The following is a 16,144-nucleotide window of genomic DNA, read 5'->3' on the forward strand; positions in this document are numbered from 1 at the left end:
ATGTTCCTTAAATGGATATCATGGAGACTAATCTACCATATAAATTGTGAAATGGTGCCAGGAATGGATTTTGCATCTCAGGTCATGTGCTTGCAAGTATGCTTGCTAGGAATCAAGTATCATCCAGCTCAAAAGGGTTTCTTCTTTTAAATAATGTGTTGATTTCTAGTCTGCTCAGTGTTATACTGTAGCCCACAAAGTGATCGAGTTTAGGGATCAAAGATCAATCTTCTGTTGTGTCTGAATTATACAAAGGAGCATTTGATGAAGGGGAAGATGATATCGGAGATGCTTGTGCAACTAGATGGATTGTCTCTTGGGGAAGGCAAGGCCTACTGTCCAGTAATTCAGCGATAATGAAGAAGGCCTTTTCAGGATGTACACAAATGAAGTTTCAACTTGACCCTGTCCCCACTGGCCTCTTTGTAAATGGGTTTTGCATTCAAGATCATTTTATTTCAACAAGTTTTGGATTATACATTAATGTTGCTGGCTTTTTTAAAAAGCTCATTTAAGAGTGAGGAGGGGAAAAGAAAGGAAAAAGTAATACAACCAGTATTAAAAGAAGTTTGGTTTCCTGGATAAAAGTGATATTTTATTGAAATCCTTACATGGACCCAAAGGCAATAGGTACTACTTTTTCTGTAAATAAATGCAAATTCTGTTATTCCCTACCAGCAGGCCCATGGAGAACACCTGCTTGGGCAGTGTTGAAAGAAAAACCATCAAGTCCAGTTCCAAGCTGGGAGTAAACAAAATGGAGGCTAAGACGCTGGAAATAAAATGGAGGCTGGCTGTTTGGAAAGGTTTAATGATGAGCAGAACCACCAGCAGCATGTGGTTTTGGGACAGCTGACAAAATGGAACTGAGAGTGGGTGGGTTTTTCTACCTTCTTTGTGCCTTTGTGTTTGAGGTGTCTGTTCTTGTGCAATGTACTTTGACCTGTGCCCTGTTGGTATTATAATTGTTGCCTGACTCCCACTGTGTCTTGGAGGTCATGTCCTGGGTGGGGGGTGGGTGTAGTTTTTAGGAGTCTTTGTTTTTCTAATCGAATCAGCTCCAGTCTTCTGTGGAAGCTGTGGCTAAAGGCATTTTGCTTATGAATAGATTGACCAAGTCTTCCTGAATGGATTACCAAATCTGCATTTCTAAAAGCTGGTCTGCTCAGTTTCTGCCTGGGGCAGGGAGACTGGGGGCTGTTTCTGTTAAGATTTTCCCCCAATATTCCTTCAGGGAAAATATCCTATCCTGCCTTTTAATATTCCCCAAAATATTTCATTGGGGGGGGGGCTACTGACTCCCTACAGCAGGCTGTGCTTAAGTAACAGAGAGGAGATTATTGTTATCTTTTATTCACAAGTAAGACTGCTGTGAAAATTATCTCTCAGGATCAAAGAAAAGGGAATCACTTTGAACATGTTCTTCATCTCTGTCTGTACTGTTCAGATGTTAAGTCAGCTCTGGTGCACAGCCAAGCCCTCACCTGTGTTTATCATTGTAGATTACAATAGTATTTACAGTCAAGCACAGTAGTGAGCAAACTACTCATCCAATTACCTGAAACTATTCATAGAGAAGAGAGAGTAGGCCAAAACTGGATGGGAAAAGAGCAGGTTGCAGGAGCAAGGAGGATGTGCAAGGCTTCCTACTCAAGACAGACGTAGCAGCAGGAACTTCCAGATTAATATTGGGGGGTGGGGTGGGGGTGGGGGGAAAAGAGCAGGCAAACACCCTGACAAAAATTCCAGTACCAGCCAGCAGAAGCCAATGTAGCTAGCAAGTGCCATCTAAAGAAGCATCTCTAGTTATCGGGGAATCTAAAGATTTTATTCAAAGTTTTCATTATGCAAAGTTGCAGGTGGGCATGGAGGAAATCTCTGCTTATTATCAGATAGTAGCTTTCAGAAGGTTCCAGTATCTATTAGAAATCTGTTGTCTTCACTTGCAAGATTAAGATCTGGGAAGAGTTTTTAAAAAATTGGTTTCCCCAAAAGCGTGGCCTTTCTATGGAGAATGTCTGCTCAAAGTGTCAGTTCAAGGACCAAATGAAGCCATATCTTAGAAACAAGATATGGCCCTTCATATTCTGAGACGAGTGCTAGTGCCTGGCTAAATAAGGAGTAAGGAGGAGTTTGTTGGTAGGAGTGGAGCCTAGTGGCAGTGAACAAAATAAGGTATGGCTGAAAACAGAATCTGATCGTCTTCTGCCTTCCTAAAGAGATACAGCTGGTTCTACTTTGATTTGTATTTGATACTGTATATTTCTAATGCTTCAATGCATCATTTGTGTGCTATTGCTTTTTTCTTGCCATCAAAAGCAAGGCAGCTGTTTCACTTGAAAGGCTGCATCAGTTCTGAACTGGATGGCAGGTCCAACCTATTTCATTGCTCTCCCTATTTTATAATTTTAGAATAGAATAGAATAACAGAGTTGAAAGGGACCCTGGAGGTCTTCTAGTCCAACCCCTTGCTTAGGCAGGGAACTCTATACCATTTCTGACAAATGGTTGTCCAATCTCTTCTTAAACGCTTCTAGTGTTGGAACATTCACAATTTCTAGAGGAAAGTTGTTCCACTGATAAATTGTTCTAACTGTCAGAAAATTTCTCCTTAGTTCTAGGTTGCTTCTCTCTTTGATTAGTTTCCATCCATTGCTTCATGTCCTGCCCTCAGGTGCTTTGGAGAATAACTTGACTCCCTCTTCTTTATGGCAACCCCTGAGAAATTGGAGCACTGCTATCATGTCACCTCTAGTTCTTCTTTTCATTAAACTAGACATACCCAATTCCAGCAACCATTCTTAATATGTTTTAGCTTTAAGTCTCCTGACCATCTTTATTGCTTTTCTCTGGACTCTTTCTAGAATTTTAACATGTTTTTACATCATGGTGACCAAAACTGGATGCAGTATTCTAAGTGTGGCCTTACCAAGGCATTGTAAAGTGGTATTAACACATCATGTGATCTTGATTCTATCCCTCTGTTAATGCAGCCTAGAACTGTGTTGGCTGTTTTTGGCAGCTGCAGCACACTGCTGGCTCATATTTAAGTGATTGTCCACTAGGACTCCGAGATCCCTCTCACAGTTACTACTACTGAGAGAGGTTCCACCTATACTGTATCTGTGCATTTGGGTTTTCCTACCTAAATGTAGAACCTTACTTTTTTCACCACTGAATATCATTTTGTTAGATAGTGCCCAATGTTCAAGTCTGTCAAGCTCCTTCTGTATCTTAAGCCAGCTTGGCGTCATCTGCAAATTTGATGAGTTCCCCATCTATCCCCTCATCCAAATTATTGATGAAGATGTTGAAGAGTACTGGGCCTAAAACAGAGCCTTGAGGTGCCCCGCTGCATACTTATCTCCATGTAGATGCACTTCCATTGAGGTTGTGGTCTACTTTATGAAATGCTTTACTGAAGTCCAAGTAAATTATATCCACAGCATTCTTCTGGTCCACTAATTTTGTCACCTTGTCAAAGAGTTTTTTTGGGAATTTTGTTCTTCTCCACCCCAAAACTTTACAAGACCAGTTGCAAATCCCAGATCTTTCCTGGCCAATCCTTACTGGAAAAAAGATGGAAGAGATGATAAAAAAAATACAGGAGAGATAGAAAAAGAAGGTGAGGGCAACTGTGCCTCTTCCCATCATTTGTATGAGTGACAAGCTTAACCAGAAACTGCCCACATGACAGGGTCATTGGATTACCTCCCCTTTTCTTGATTCCTCTGAACAGAGGCTGTTCCTGCCAGAAGCAGGCTACAGGGCCAAAGAGGCAGGAAGCAGGGAAGATACACAACTATTAGGTAAATGAATTGCACCACAGGCATGAGTTTCTTTGCTGGTTCATTTCCCTTGCTGCCTTTCCTCAAATCTAATTTTGGTTGACAGATAGTTGTAGATAATCATCGTAATCAAAGGTGGAAATGGAAAAAGTCAGGGTCACACAGAGCCCACTCTTTTAGATTTGGAGTAGGATGTAGAAAGAAGGCATTTTAAAATTGTTTTCTTGCTAGAATATAACCCAAAGGGGAAAACAAACCTACTGCAAAACAACATATATACATGAACATGCTCATGCATGTGTGTGTACACATAAACAAAACCCAAATTAAAAAAAATGCAAAAGAAAATCCCAACAAACCAAAACATATACGTGATAGGTCTGCAAAGTGATTTCAATTTTAGAACAATGTGTTTGTTTCTCTTACAATGAATGCTCTATTAAGCTTCTTGCTGCCTTTAAAAGTTTGTTCTATTGTGGCTCCAGATCCATCCAAGTGTTTGCTAAATCCTTGAGATAAGAGCAGTTTCCACCCTGCATCTTCTTGTGTCAAAGTAAGGCAGTTTTGGTTATTACCTTTCTATCGCAACCTTCCTGTAGATGTTGCTATTTTCTATTTGATCCCAAAATTATGCTCTTGACCCAGGCCCTCTTCCCACAGTCTTGATTCTTCTAGTGTCATTTTGTTGTTATTTTGTAAGAAGTGGAGATGTGTTTAATCAAACAATCTTTCAAGAGGGAAAAAAATCAAGGAAAAAAAATGATACTGTTGCCTTAATTTCCCATTGTACTGAAAAACCTTCCTATCCCTTTTCCAGAATGAAATCCTTCTCATGTCATCATTGCCATTGCACCACCACAAAAGAAGCTTAACTTTTACAATACCAGAAAGGTGTGTAACTTCCCCAATTTGAGGTGCTTTGGAGCCAATGAGAGCGTGAGCTTTCAGATTACCGAAACTGATGAGGATGATCAGAGGGGAGGGATATGACATCATCTATGTCCAGTCTACAACACAGTCCTTTCAACATTTCCAAGAAGGCTCCACACCCATTTGCACCACTCAGATAACCTGAAGACACAGATAGACCTCCAGGTGGCCTCAATGACTTTCTAAAATAATGTAAATGACCAGTTGTCTGCAAGGAATATAAATCCTTTCATTCCCCACCATCTAGTCAGAGCTGAAGAAGCTTCTTGGATGAGAAGTGAAATGTCTTCAAAGAAAAACAAGAAAGTCCAGTTGCCTCATGAAAAAGCACCTTTGGGATAACTATGACCTGGTTGACTGAGAATCTCCATAGACATCAGGTGAGCTGTCTTCTCCTGATGGAAAGTGGGACAATAAGTGAATGGGAGGGTGGAAAATCAGGAAGAAAATATTTTCATTATCTTGCCCTGTTCTCCTAGAGTCTAGACCAATAACAAGGAGCAGGAGAACTGGACCCTAGCAGTTGCTGCCCTAGCACAAAGAGTGATCAATGACTGGAAATGATTCATGGTTACCATATAATTGTCAAAGCATACTTAGGAATTTGCTATACAACCAGTACATTACATAAATTGAGTAAAATAACAAATTCAGTAAATTAGTAAACAAAAAGATAGATGTGTCATGAAAAATCAGAGCAGCAGCTGGGTGTAGAAAACAGAAAATAAGAGTCTTTTTCTTTACCTTCTGTCCATTTTTACTCTAGCTCTTAAATATTGATAGTTAAATATTTGATAATACTTTGAACAATATTGGGTCTTAGCAGGTGGCAGCACCTGCTCTTGGTATGGCAGAATCAGATCTCCTTGGAGGGGACATCATCAGGGAACACCAGGGCTATAATTTGGAGAGCATTCCATAAAAGGCAAAGGGAAAACATTTTTGGGCTATTATTAGTACATGGATATGTTCATGAAGTCACCAGGAGTAACACACAACTCAGGATCACCTTTCCCTTACCAACATTCTGTCCCTATGTCAAAAATTATTATATTTATGCCCATCTTGGGCTATTCCTCTGAGATTCCTTTTGTTGATCATAGGATTGAATGGGATCTTGGCAATCTTTTAATCCAAATTCCTGCCCAGATCACCTCAAACAAATATCTATCCAACTTTTGTTTGAAAACCTCCAATATGCTTTGAAAAATGGTTTGAAAACCTCTAATAAGGGAAGCTGTTCCACTGAAGAACCATTTAGATCCGTTTCCCACAGAAAAGAAAACACTGGGAGCCACAAAACCCTATTGACATCTAAAATGAAGATAACACTGCATATATTGTTTTTTAAAAAACTTTATGCTTTTTTTCTAAAAAAAAAGATGCCGGAACTCAGAGGTGCTGTCACTGTCTTGCTATGGTGTTGCCGCCTGTCCTTTGCACCCCCGCCCCTGCGGCTCTGACCCACATGGAGCGGGGATTCCCCTCCACGCAGTTGCCATGCCACAGCCTGTATTGAGCCCCCACCCGGAGCTGCTCCGAACCCCGACCCAGAGCTGTGTTCCTCGTGGCAGTGGTCTCCGGTGCCAAACAGCTGATGGCCTCCGGCACCGGCACTCATTCACTTGCTGCCCCGTCACTTCCAAATCCAGTAAGTGAGTGAGCGAGCAAGTGGTGTTTGGAAGCGTTTGGAACCGATGGGGCAGTAAGTTAGTGAGTGAATGAGCAAATGGCGTTTGGAAGTGTCGGGGCAGTAAGTGAGTGAGTGAGCAAGAAGCCTTTGAAAGAGACAGAGTGAGTGGGGAAGAGACTGAACGAGGTGCCTTTGAAAGAGATGGAGGAGTGAGTGAGAGTGACTGGAGGCTTTTGTGAGCAAAGTGTGAGTGAGTGGGGGTGCTTTTGCGAGCGAAGGGTGAGAGAAAAAGGGAAAAGTGAGGGGGAGAAGGGAAAAATAAAAAGCACTGACTTCTGACTTCCTCTGTTACAGGAGTAGAAGGAAGCATTAACATTGAACCTCAACTTTTTGCTTTTCTATAATATTATAAACTAGCCATTTCTATAACAATAAATGAATCTAACCAATGAAACCCAAAATACCCCCCTTTTTTTAGTTATCAAGTTTTTGACACCTTGTTAAGCATTGGTGGTGCTTGAATATTGTCATGTCCTAAAAGTGGTACAATTTCTGAAAAGGTTGAAAAGCCCTGATGTAAATGCAGCCTAAATTGTTTATTGCCATCCTATTTGCAAATAATATCTTACTTACCAAGTTGAGATGGTGTAGTTGGGCAGCAGGGAGGGGTGCAAAGTTCCTGCCTTCGCGGCAGACAACTTGCCTGTGCAACATTTGCCGGCTGGGTCTTTTGGCGTGCTCAGCAGCAATTCCTATTGGCTTTTGAAAGCCAATAGGCCAGGCATAGGCAACCTTGGCTCTTTTATGACTCGTGGACTTCAACTCCCAGAAGATGTTACATAACATAGTATCAACTGGAAGATGTTAAACTGTCCTGTTTCTTTCCTTCCCAAAAATTGTGTTAATGAGTCCTCTCTAAGCTCTGCTGATCAGCTTGTCCTGGGTTGTTTTGCTGCAAAACGGAATGGTTTGCAAGTTCCATTTGAGACAGCCCATCTCATTTTAGATATATCACATATAATTGAAGATTGTAATTAGTTGTGTGTGCATGTTCAGCAAGTGTGATGTATTTGTGCTGGCATTTCTAGGCCTCTTTCCAACCACATCCAGAAAAATTTGTAACAAACATTGGTATTCTCAAGGCCATGTTTGGTATTTCCCAGCAATCTGTTACTGGAAGGAAAAAGCAATCCCTGTTGCGTTACTGTTCCCAGAGAAGCATTTGCATGTATGCAGGTATCCTTAGGGTGCCATAGTTATGGATGAGAAATATTGGTTGCAAAGCTGGCATTTCTGGATGTAATACAGATATTTTGGACTTATTTTTGTTTCTTTGCATGTTTGATATTTTTAAAAAGGCATATGCTACTGACTACGCTTATGCACATATATAACATCTTTTGCTAGGATACATGACCACTGCTTGTCCAGAATGTGAAAAGTGAAAGATTGTGACTAAACAAAATTTTAATGTACAGATAATACCACCAGAAATTATTTTAACCTTTTTAATAAATGTTGTTATTGATGTTAAGCTCACCATGGAAAACATCGTATATTGTTATGTATATACTAGGTTAATTATTTAAAGACTGAAGTGCAACATAACTAGATTTTAAATAATCTATTTTTCAAAATACACAATAGTCCAAACAGTAAAAGTAAAGTCCAAATTAAGAATATTTCATTCTTAAGTATCAATTTAAAGTGGTTTAATTGTAATAGATGGTTATAGATTCAAAATAGTTTTCAAGTATATGTACAAAAGATATTTTTTCTAGCATCAGCTAAATTAAACATATTACATTGAGAAAAATGTTTCTCATTTCTTTCCTGTTACCTTTATTGATTTCATTGCAGAGATGTTAACATAGGAAATAGATTATTTTGTTATCTAATTTTACCTTCCAAAAGACAAAAGCAGATGAAAAATGTGAGGTTCTTTCCTGTTGGCTTTTTTGAATGAGCTGTCTTAGATTCTAAAAGTTTAGTTCCTAAAGAAGTAACCTTGTAAATAATTTTAATGTCCTCCTCTAGTGCAGGGTAGGCAAACTTGGCTCTTTTATGACTCAAGGACTTCAACTCCCAGAATTCCTGAGCCAGCATGGCTCAGCTTGGAAACGTCTCTCTTTCCCCTCAGTGTGGCTGGCTCAGGATTTCTGGGAGTTGAAGTGCATGAGTCAGAAAAAAGAGCCAAGATTGCCTACCCCTGCAATAGGCTTTCTAAAGGCAATAGAGGGAGCTTTTTTTTTTCTTAAAAAAAAAAGTGCCGGAACACCATTCTGAGCGTTCTATGAGAAAAAAGCCCTGATGCTATGTATAAAAAAACTATAGTGTGTTGCATTTATGAAATCAATGAACTGCTCTCTCTCTCTTACCCTCCCCCTCCCTCTCCCCCCTCCCCCTCCCTCCCCCTCTCCCTCCCTCCCCCTCCCTCTCCCCTTCCCCTCCCTCCCTCTCCCTCCCTCTCTTTCTCCCACTCCCTCTCTCTCTCCTGCTCCCTCCTCCCCCCTCTCTCCCTCCCTCCCTCTCTTTCCCTCTCCTTCTCTCCCTCTCTCCCTCTCTTTCTTTCCCTCTCCTTCCCTCCCTCCCTCTCTCCTTCTCCCTCCCTCTCTCTCTCTCCTTCTCCCTCCCTTCCCCTTCTCTCTCCCTGCAAAATGGCACTGCCAAATGAATAGCCCCCACTGCTCCTGCCGTAGCCCATTCGCTCCTCCCTTGCACTCCTCATTGCACCCCCTTTCCCCAGAATCCCTTGCGTAAAGTTATATGAGGCTTCTCAAAGAGGAGGGGGGCTACCATGCTTGAGTAACTGATTGGAGCAGCAGTCCAGGTGGGAAGGGGGTGGCCAGAATTGAGCCCAGAGCACCTTTATCTTGCATCAGCCTTATCGAGTAGGAAGGTGCCTCCTCCACCGCTTCTGGCCGCCTTCCTCATGTTCCAGGGCATGAATGAGGCAGGCATCTGATGCATAAAAGGCGCTCTGTGGGGCAAGAGCATGCAGTGGCTAGAAAGAGCTGACATTTCCTTCAGGCCCCGATAGGGTCTCGCTGGAGGCATTTATGAAAACCTCTTGAGCACAGCCCAGCTGGTGCCTCTTTCCTAGCCCGCAGTTTGGTCTACATGCCTTTTCTGATTGGATGTCCAGTGGTTCCTGCCAGCTGAAGTGACCGGCATGGAGAAACCAGCTGAGAGCCAGCATGGCTTTCTGGAGCTGATGGTGCTAAGTGGCTTCAAGGCTGGAGAGGAAGGTGTAAAGCAGCCTTGGCTGAAGCTCTTCCAGCTTCAGAGCTTTGGGCGGTTCCTGAGAAAATGCTCTCCTCCTCCTCCTCCTCCTCCTCCTCCTCCTCCTCCTCCTCCTCCTCCCTCAAATCGGCTGCTAGCGGCTTGGGTGGCTCTGCTCCACCTAGGTTGAAGAAAGCGGAGGCCAGGAGAAAGCAGCTTCCTTCAACTCGGACGGAGCAGAGCCATCTAAGCCGCTAGCCACCAATTTGAGTGCGGAAGGTGAGGAGAAGAAGAACGTGAGGCCGGCTGGCCAGGTGAGAAGATTGGCGATGGAGGCTGGGTGGCTGGGGAGGGGGGATCATGGCAGTGGCATTGGCAGCTCTGCCCACCCAGCTCGTATCCCCAGCTCCATACGATGCTTGGCAGAACCCCCCCCCTGCACGCCCCATCTGACCCACGCGGCACCTTTCCAGCAGTCCTCCATCTCTTCCTCTGCCACTGCCACATGCAGCCCCAAGAAGAAAAGTTTGTGGGTAGTCCCACAAACAAAAGTAGTTCAATCAATCAATTCCAACTTTGTGAGACCTTTTTTCCGCGAGAAGTTGGAATTGATTGATTGAACTTTTTTAGTCCCACTTCTTTTTTTTTTGTGGGACTGCAAATGGCGGAGGAGGAGTGGGAACTGCAATAGAAGAATGAAAGAGACACATGCGGCTCCAGAGCCGCGGGTTGCCGGCCCATGCATTACACAGTTGGACATTGGTTCATGTTCTACTCTTGGGCAAAAGAAAAACATCTACCCCCTTAGCCTGTTCTTCTTTAAGGCAAACATATCCTGTTCTTTTAATTGTTCTTCATAAGGTTACATGTAAGACTGCTTCTCCCCCATTGTTTCTACTTGTCCTATTGGCTCCAACAGGAAGGGCATGCTCCAGGTTCCTTCAATAAAACATTATCATTCTATTTGACCTTGGAAAGATGCCTGTTATATCTCAGCACCTGCCCTCTGGAACCCCTCTAATTTATAAGGAAATTGTGTTACCTTGATGAAAGGCAACATGATTTTAACAATACAGCTTTCCTGCCAGCTTTCCACCACTTCCTTCAGTATTTTTGTCCTTTAGGTAGTCAGTTACAGCTGGCTAACATGTGGGGGCAAATAACATAACAGCTGAAAAGAAAAAAGGATATCTGGGACTTTGCAGAAAGCTTAATGAAGAGGAAAAGTATTTCTCTATTTCTGCTCCTTTAGATTGCTAGGCAGAGTGTATAGGTTATTAGTAAAACAGCCCGCAAGGAGTTTCAGCCTTTCTTATGTTTAAAACAACCATAGTCAACCAGTTGTGATTGTACTCAGGCAGCTGAACAGCCTATAGTGAGGACTGTTTTCCATCTTCAACAATCAGGTTCCCAAAGAAAGTGTTATGTTTTATGTATGCTATTTCTTTGAAGTCTAGGAAGAAACAGGGCATTGTGCAGGAGTTCTCTTGCAACTGTTCTCTTTTGTGGCTTCAGATAGCCTTTTGGCTATCTGAAAAAGAGAGAGTCATCTAGTCAAACACCTGATGGCTTTTCCAGTCTGTAAAATGTCTGGTATTAGGGCCAATTCATTTTCTAAAACTTTTTAATCTTTCCAATTTTCAGGCTAAGTGCTCACACATGCAGCTCCCAATGCAGACATTACTGAGGTCAATCACTTAAGCTGCAGCAGATGTACTAAATTTTCCAATGGTTTCAGAGCATTTTGTGGATCAGAAAATGTTTATTTTGTGTCTGTTAGCTGTGCCTACCCATTGCGCAACCAAATGTTTGCTTTAATTCTTTCTTCTATGGGGTCTGTTAGTCACGTGCTGTGTCAATCGTGTGGCCAGGGTTGAACAGTGGTTAAGGTGTTATTGAGAGGCTCCTTTCAAATATTCTTGCCCATAAATTTCCCTGGGGATTTTGGGAGTCACTCTCTCAACCTAGCCTTATTATGGTGATTGCTACATATAGCAGGGCTGTCAAACTGCCGACACGCAGGCCGGTTTCATCATACCGAAGCCGCATCCACCCCACTGCTGGTCATGCAAAAAGAGTCATGATATGTCACGACACATCACGTGACGTGGCAAGTTTGACACCCATGACACATAGGAAGCTCTTGACTTACAACCCCAATTGAGCTCAAAATTTGTTGCTAAGTGAGACACTTGTTCAGTGAGTTTTGCTCCATTTTATAACCTTTCTTATAGAATAATAGAATAACAGAGTTGAAAGGGACCTTTGAGGTCTTCTAGACTAAACCCCTGCTCAGGCAGGAAATCCTATACTATTTCAGACAAATGGTTCTCCAATCTCTTGTTTAAAACTTCCAGTGTTGGAGCATTCACAACTTCAGGAGGCAAGTGGTTTAGCTAAAGACACTCATACCCAGAATGAGTATTTCGGCATCAAAAGCTGAGAATGGAACCAAAAAGTGATCACCACTGATCAATCAACAATCCCCCACATATTTAAATGGCTTCTAGCATATCAAGGGTTCCTAAAACAAATGGAAGAAATTCCCCTATACCAGTCACACTGGCATATAGTTTTAAACAGAACACTCTTGCTACGGTTGTTAAGTGAATCATTGCAGTTGTTAAGTTAGTAACACAGCTGTTAAGTGAATCTGGCTTCCCCATTGACTTTGTTTGCTGGAAGGTCACCAAAAGTGATCACGTGACCCCAGGACAGTGCAACCATCATAAATATGAACCACTTGCCAAGTGTCTGAATTTTGATCATGTGACCATGGGGACACTGCAATGGTTCTAAGTGTGAAAAATGGTCATAAGTCACTTTTTTCAATGCCATTATAACTTAGAACAGTCACTAAATGAATTGTAAGTCGAGGACTACCTGTACATTGTCTTGAGCATTTAAAAGATAAATGGAATTTAAAAGATAAATGGAATTTTTATTCTGTGAAGGCTTGAATCACTTCGGTGCTTTGCACCAATAGTTCATTTCACTAGATTGTAAACTCATTGGGGTCAAGGTCTCTGTGTCATCATACTAGTTCTATAATAGAGGGCCCCGAACTTTTGGGCACCAGGGACCAGTTACGTGGAGAGAGGTTTTTCTGTGGACCGGAGGGTGCGTGGTTTTGTGTGCTGCCTGCAGCCCATGGATGGGGCTTTGCTTGTTTGTGCAGCCTGATTGCAGGCATGCTGCGGCCTGGTAGTGGTCCATGGACCAGAGGTTGGGAACCCCTGTTCTATAGTATTTACTAGTTATTTATTCTGAAAGTGTTAATAATGAAAGCTACTGCATATTGGCAACAATGTTGTTGTTTTTTAATTCTTTTGCAACTTTAACAAGAATGATATTAAACAACAGTGATACTGAATAACAAAAAGGGAATGGACAGGAAATGAAATAGATTCCTGTGGGAATATTTTGACTAGCATGTTAGTTTGTCAGCTTTTGACTCATTCAACCAAAGATTGCTCTATTTATTTTTGGTAACATAATTACCTCAGAAGAAGGAAATGGCAATTTAGTTTTGCCTTATTGTCAAGGAATTAACATAGATGAGTGTCCAGGAAGTCATTGGGAGTTGAGTTTGATTTTTTAAAAATCTTTTTTAGATGACCTCACTGATATTGAAGTGTTAAAATAATATTTCATAGAAGTGCCCAAGAAACAAGTCTATGATTCAGGTCTGAATAGCAACTTAAACATTACATACATTTTCAAAGTAGGAAGGAAAATGACAAAGATATATTTAATGTCATATCTATCTTCCTTGTTTGTTTATCCAGGATAAAAGGATAGGTTAGAAAAAATATTGCAATGCAGCTTCTTTAGCAGAACCAGCACAATTTTAAATTTATATCTGATTGCACCTCTGTGGCATGAATGTCATAGTTTTTCCCAATCAGGTATCATCTAGATGTGTTGGATTACATCATGCTTGGCAAGCATGGCCCATGAAAGCTGTAATCCAACATTTTTGGAGGACTTTATATTGGAGAACACAAATTATTGTGTGACTCAAAAACCCATGCTATACTAGCTTCATCTTATTATTTCTCTATGTATTTGTTAATATTGGAAGAGGCAGTATATTCCCGCTCAGGAATATGGTCATCCCTTGCCTCCAATGAGAACGGAGATACCATTATGACATCACTGAAGAAAGGCTATGAAAGTGTCATGAGCTAAATAAAAAAGGCAAAACAGGGATTTCTACATGTAGAATTCAATATTCATGGCTTTTCTTCCCACCAAATAATGCTAATGCTAATACTAATTTCTATTAATAATAGTTGGGGATTTACTGATATTTTTATTGTTATTTGTTTTGCACTTTATGCAGGTTCTCCTGCTCTATACTTGCAATCCTGGGAAATGTAGTTTTGTAAGGATACTAAGAATTCTAAAACAAACAATGCCCACTCTGTCCAAAACTGTACCTCCCAAATTCCTTGTAGTGAGGGAGTCAATTCATCCATATAGATATGCTCCAGACCAAAACTAGATAATCTTTGGATGGCTGCTGGCAAAACTAACTATTGTTTGAAGAGATAAAAGTCACAGTAGGCAATGTGCTGATGCAAAGTGGGCAGGGCCTTAGAAACCTATTTTACCAGTTTTCTATTTATAAATGGTACCACAGATCTTCAGCTGCTGTGTTCCAATAATAGCTGGATGAAATATTGGATTAGGCCAGTGCTTCCCAAATTTGGATAAATTACCCCACATTGGCTAAAAGTGGGTTTTCTTTGGGTAATGGCACGTGAAACCATTACCCATCACAACAGGGACATTTAAATTGACTTAAAGATTGCCACACATAACATATTTGAAAATCTCCCAAAGTTTTCCTATTAAGATAAAAATCGAGGAAATTATTAATGGTAATTTGTTGAAATGACCCAAAGATCATGCGATGATATTTTTATGATACAGGTAGTCCTCAAATTACGGCCCTTTGTTCAGTGACTGTTTGAAGTTAAGATGGTGTTGAAGGAAGAGGACTTATGACTGGTTCTCAGATTTCGATAACACTTTTTGATAAGTGGTTTTGGGCTATGAAGGAAAATGTTCGGGAGGCACTGGATGTAACGGTATGTGAGAATGACCTTGCGAGACAAGGGGAAAAGATGCTACTGAGGTAATGATCAGATAAAAAGGGGAGGAGCCTGCAACTGCTTAAAGGGCTTAAAGGGCAAAGAAAGAAAGTTAAAAAGAATCTGCCCTAATGTATCAGACTGTTAAAAGTGAGAGTGGGATATTTGTACTTTGGAAAGTCTTGTTAATGTAGCCTTACAATAAAGTAGAATGAGCTCATCTGTCTGGTATACCTGGGAGGGCTGACCCTGAGCTAGACTAACAGAGTCCATCATTTTGCCTCACGGGCTGCCATCCACATGCTATAAACTAGAATGTCTCGTGGCTCTCCTTTTCTTGGCATAAAACACAGCAGCTACATGATTATACTTTCCCACGTACTACAGCCATTGCTATAGTAAAAGCAGGATTAAAAACCAGTGGACACATAAGTGGTGGACAGGCCTGGTAGAGGAGCACACTTGGTGTATAAACTTGTATTCTTTTAACCTCTGTTTTTAACGGCCTTAAAGTGGAATACACACTTGCAAAAAGCACGTTTTTGCAAATGAAGGCATGCTTTGTTGGAGTTTAGATATAAAGGAAATCACAGGGGAAGAGTTAGGGCAATATAAAATCCTGAATCTATATGTTTATTTTGAGCATTAGAATATCTACAAGTCTGAGACTGGTCTGCTGTAGAATTAACAATAATAAAATATTAATTGATTACTCTTGGGTAGTCCAAAGGGATACAGTGTGTTGATCCCTAAATGTACTGGACTTCAATTTCTATTAGCCCCAAGTAGCATGGTCAATGGCAAGGACATTGTGAGTTGTAATCCAAAACATCCAGAAGGCTCCATATTGCCTATCTCTGGATTAACCTATCCTGCCATAGATGATTTTCTATTTTCTATGGAGACAACACAGAATGGTAACACTTATAACAAGGAACCGATGTATAAAGATTAAACAAAATCACAAGACAATATATTGGCAGCATACAGAAGTCATACAAATAATACAGAGGAAAATTACAACAGGGTTCAGCCAGTACGTTGGGTAATAAACAAGAGGATTTAGTACGATAAGGAGGAAAACATTCACAAATCACTGTTCATAGCACCAGAAGCCCATTTTATAAAATACAATATTAAATTATATGTATTAATATTTATTATTTTATACAGTGCCGTATTCTTGTGCATGGCTGTTTAACAGATAATCCCCATGAGAAACAGCTTTTTGCTCCCAAGGACCCTACAATTCAAAGTTTGGAAGAATTGGGAATGAAATGAATGAGAGTCAGTAAAAAGCTATAAGACCGTCACAGCCTGGTACCCTCCAGCTATACTAAACAACTCTGATCACCCCTTCCAGCATAGCCAACGGGAATTCTAACCCAGCACATTGGTAGGGCCCTGGCTGGCCAAGGCTATTCTACTCTTACTTTGCCTTTGACCTGCACAAGCTCTGAGTTTTTCAGTTC

Source organism: Vipera berus (assembly GCF_964194415.1).
Source record: "Vipera berus genome assembly, chromosome: 2".
Lineage (NCBI taxonomy): Eukaryota > Metazoa > Chordata > Lepidosauria > Squamata > Viperidae > Vipera > Vipera berus.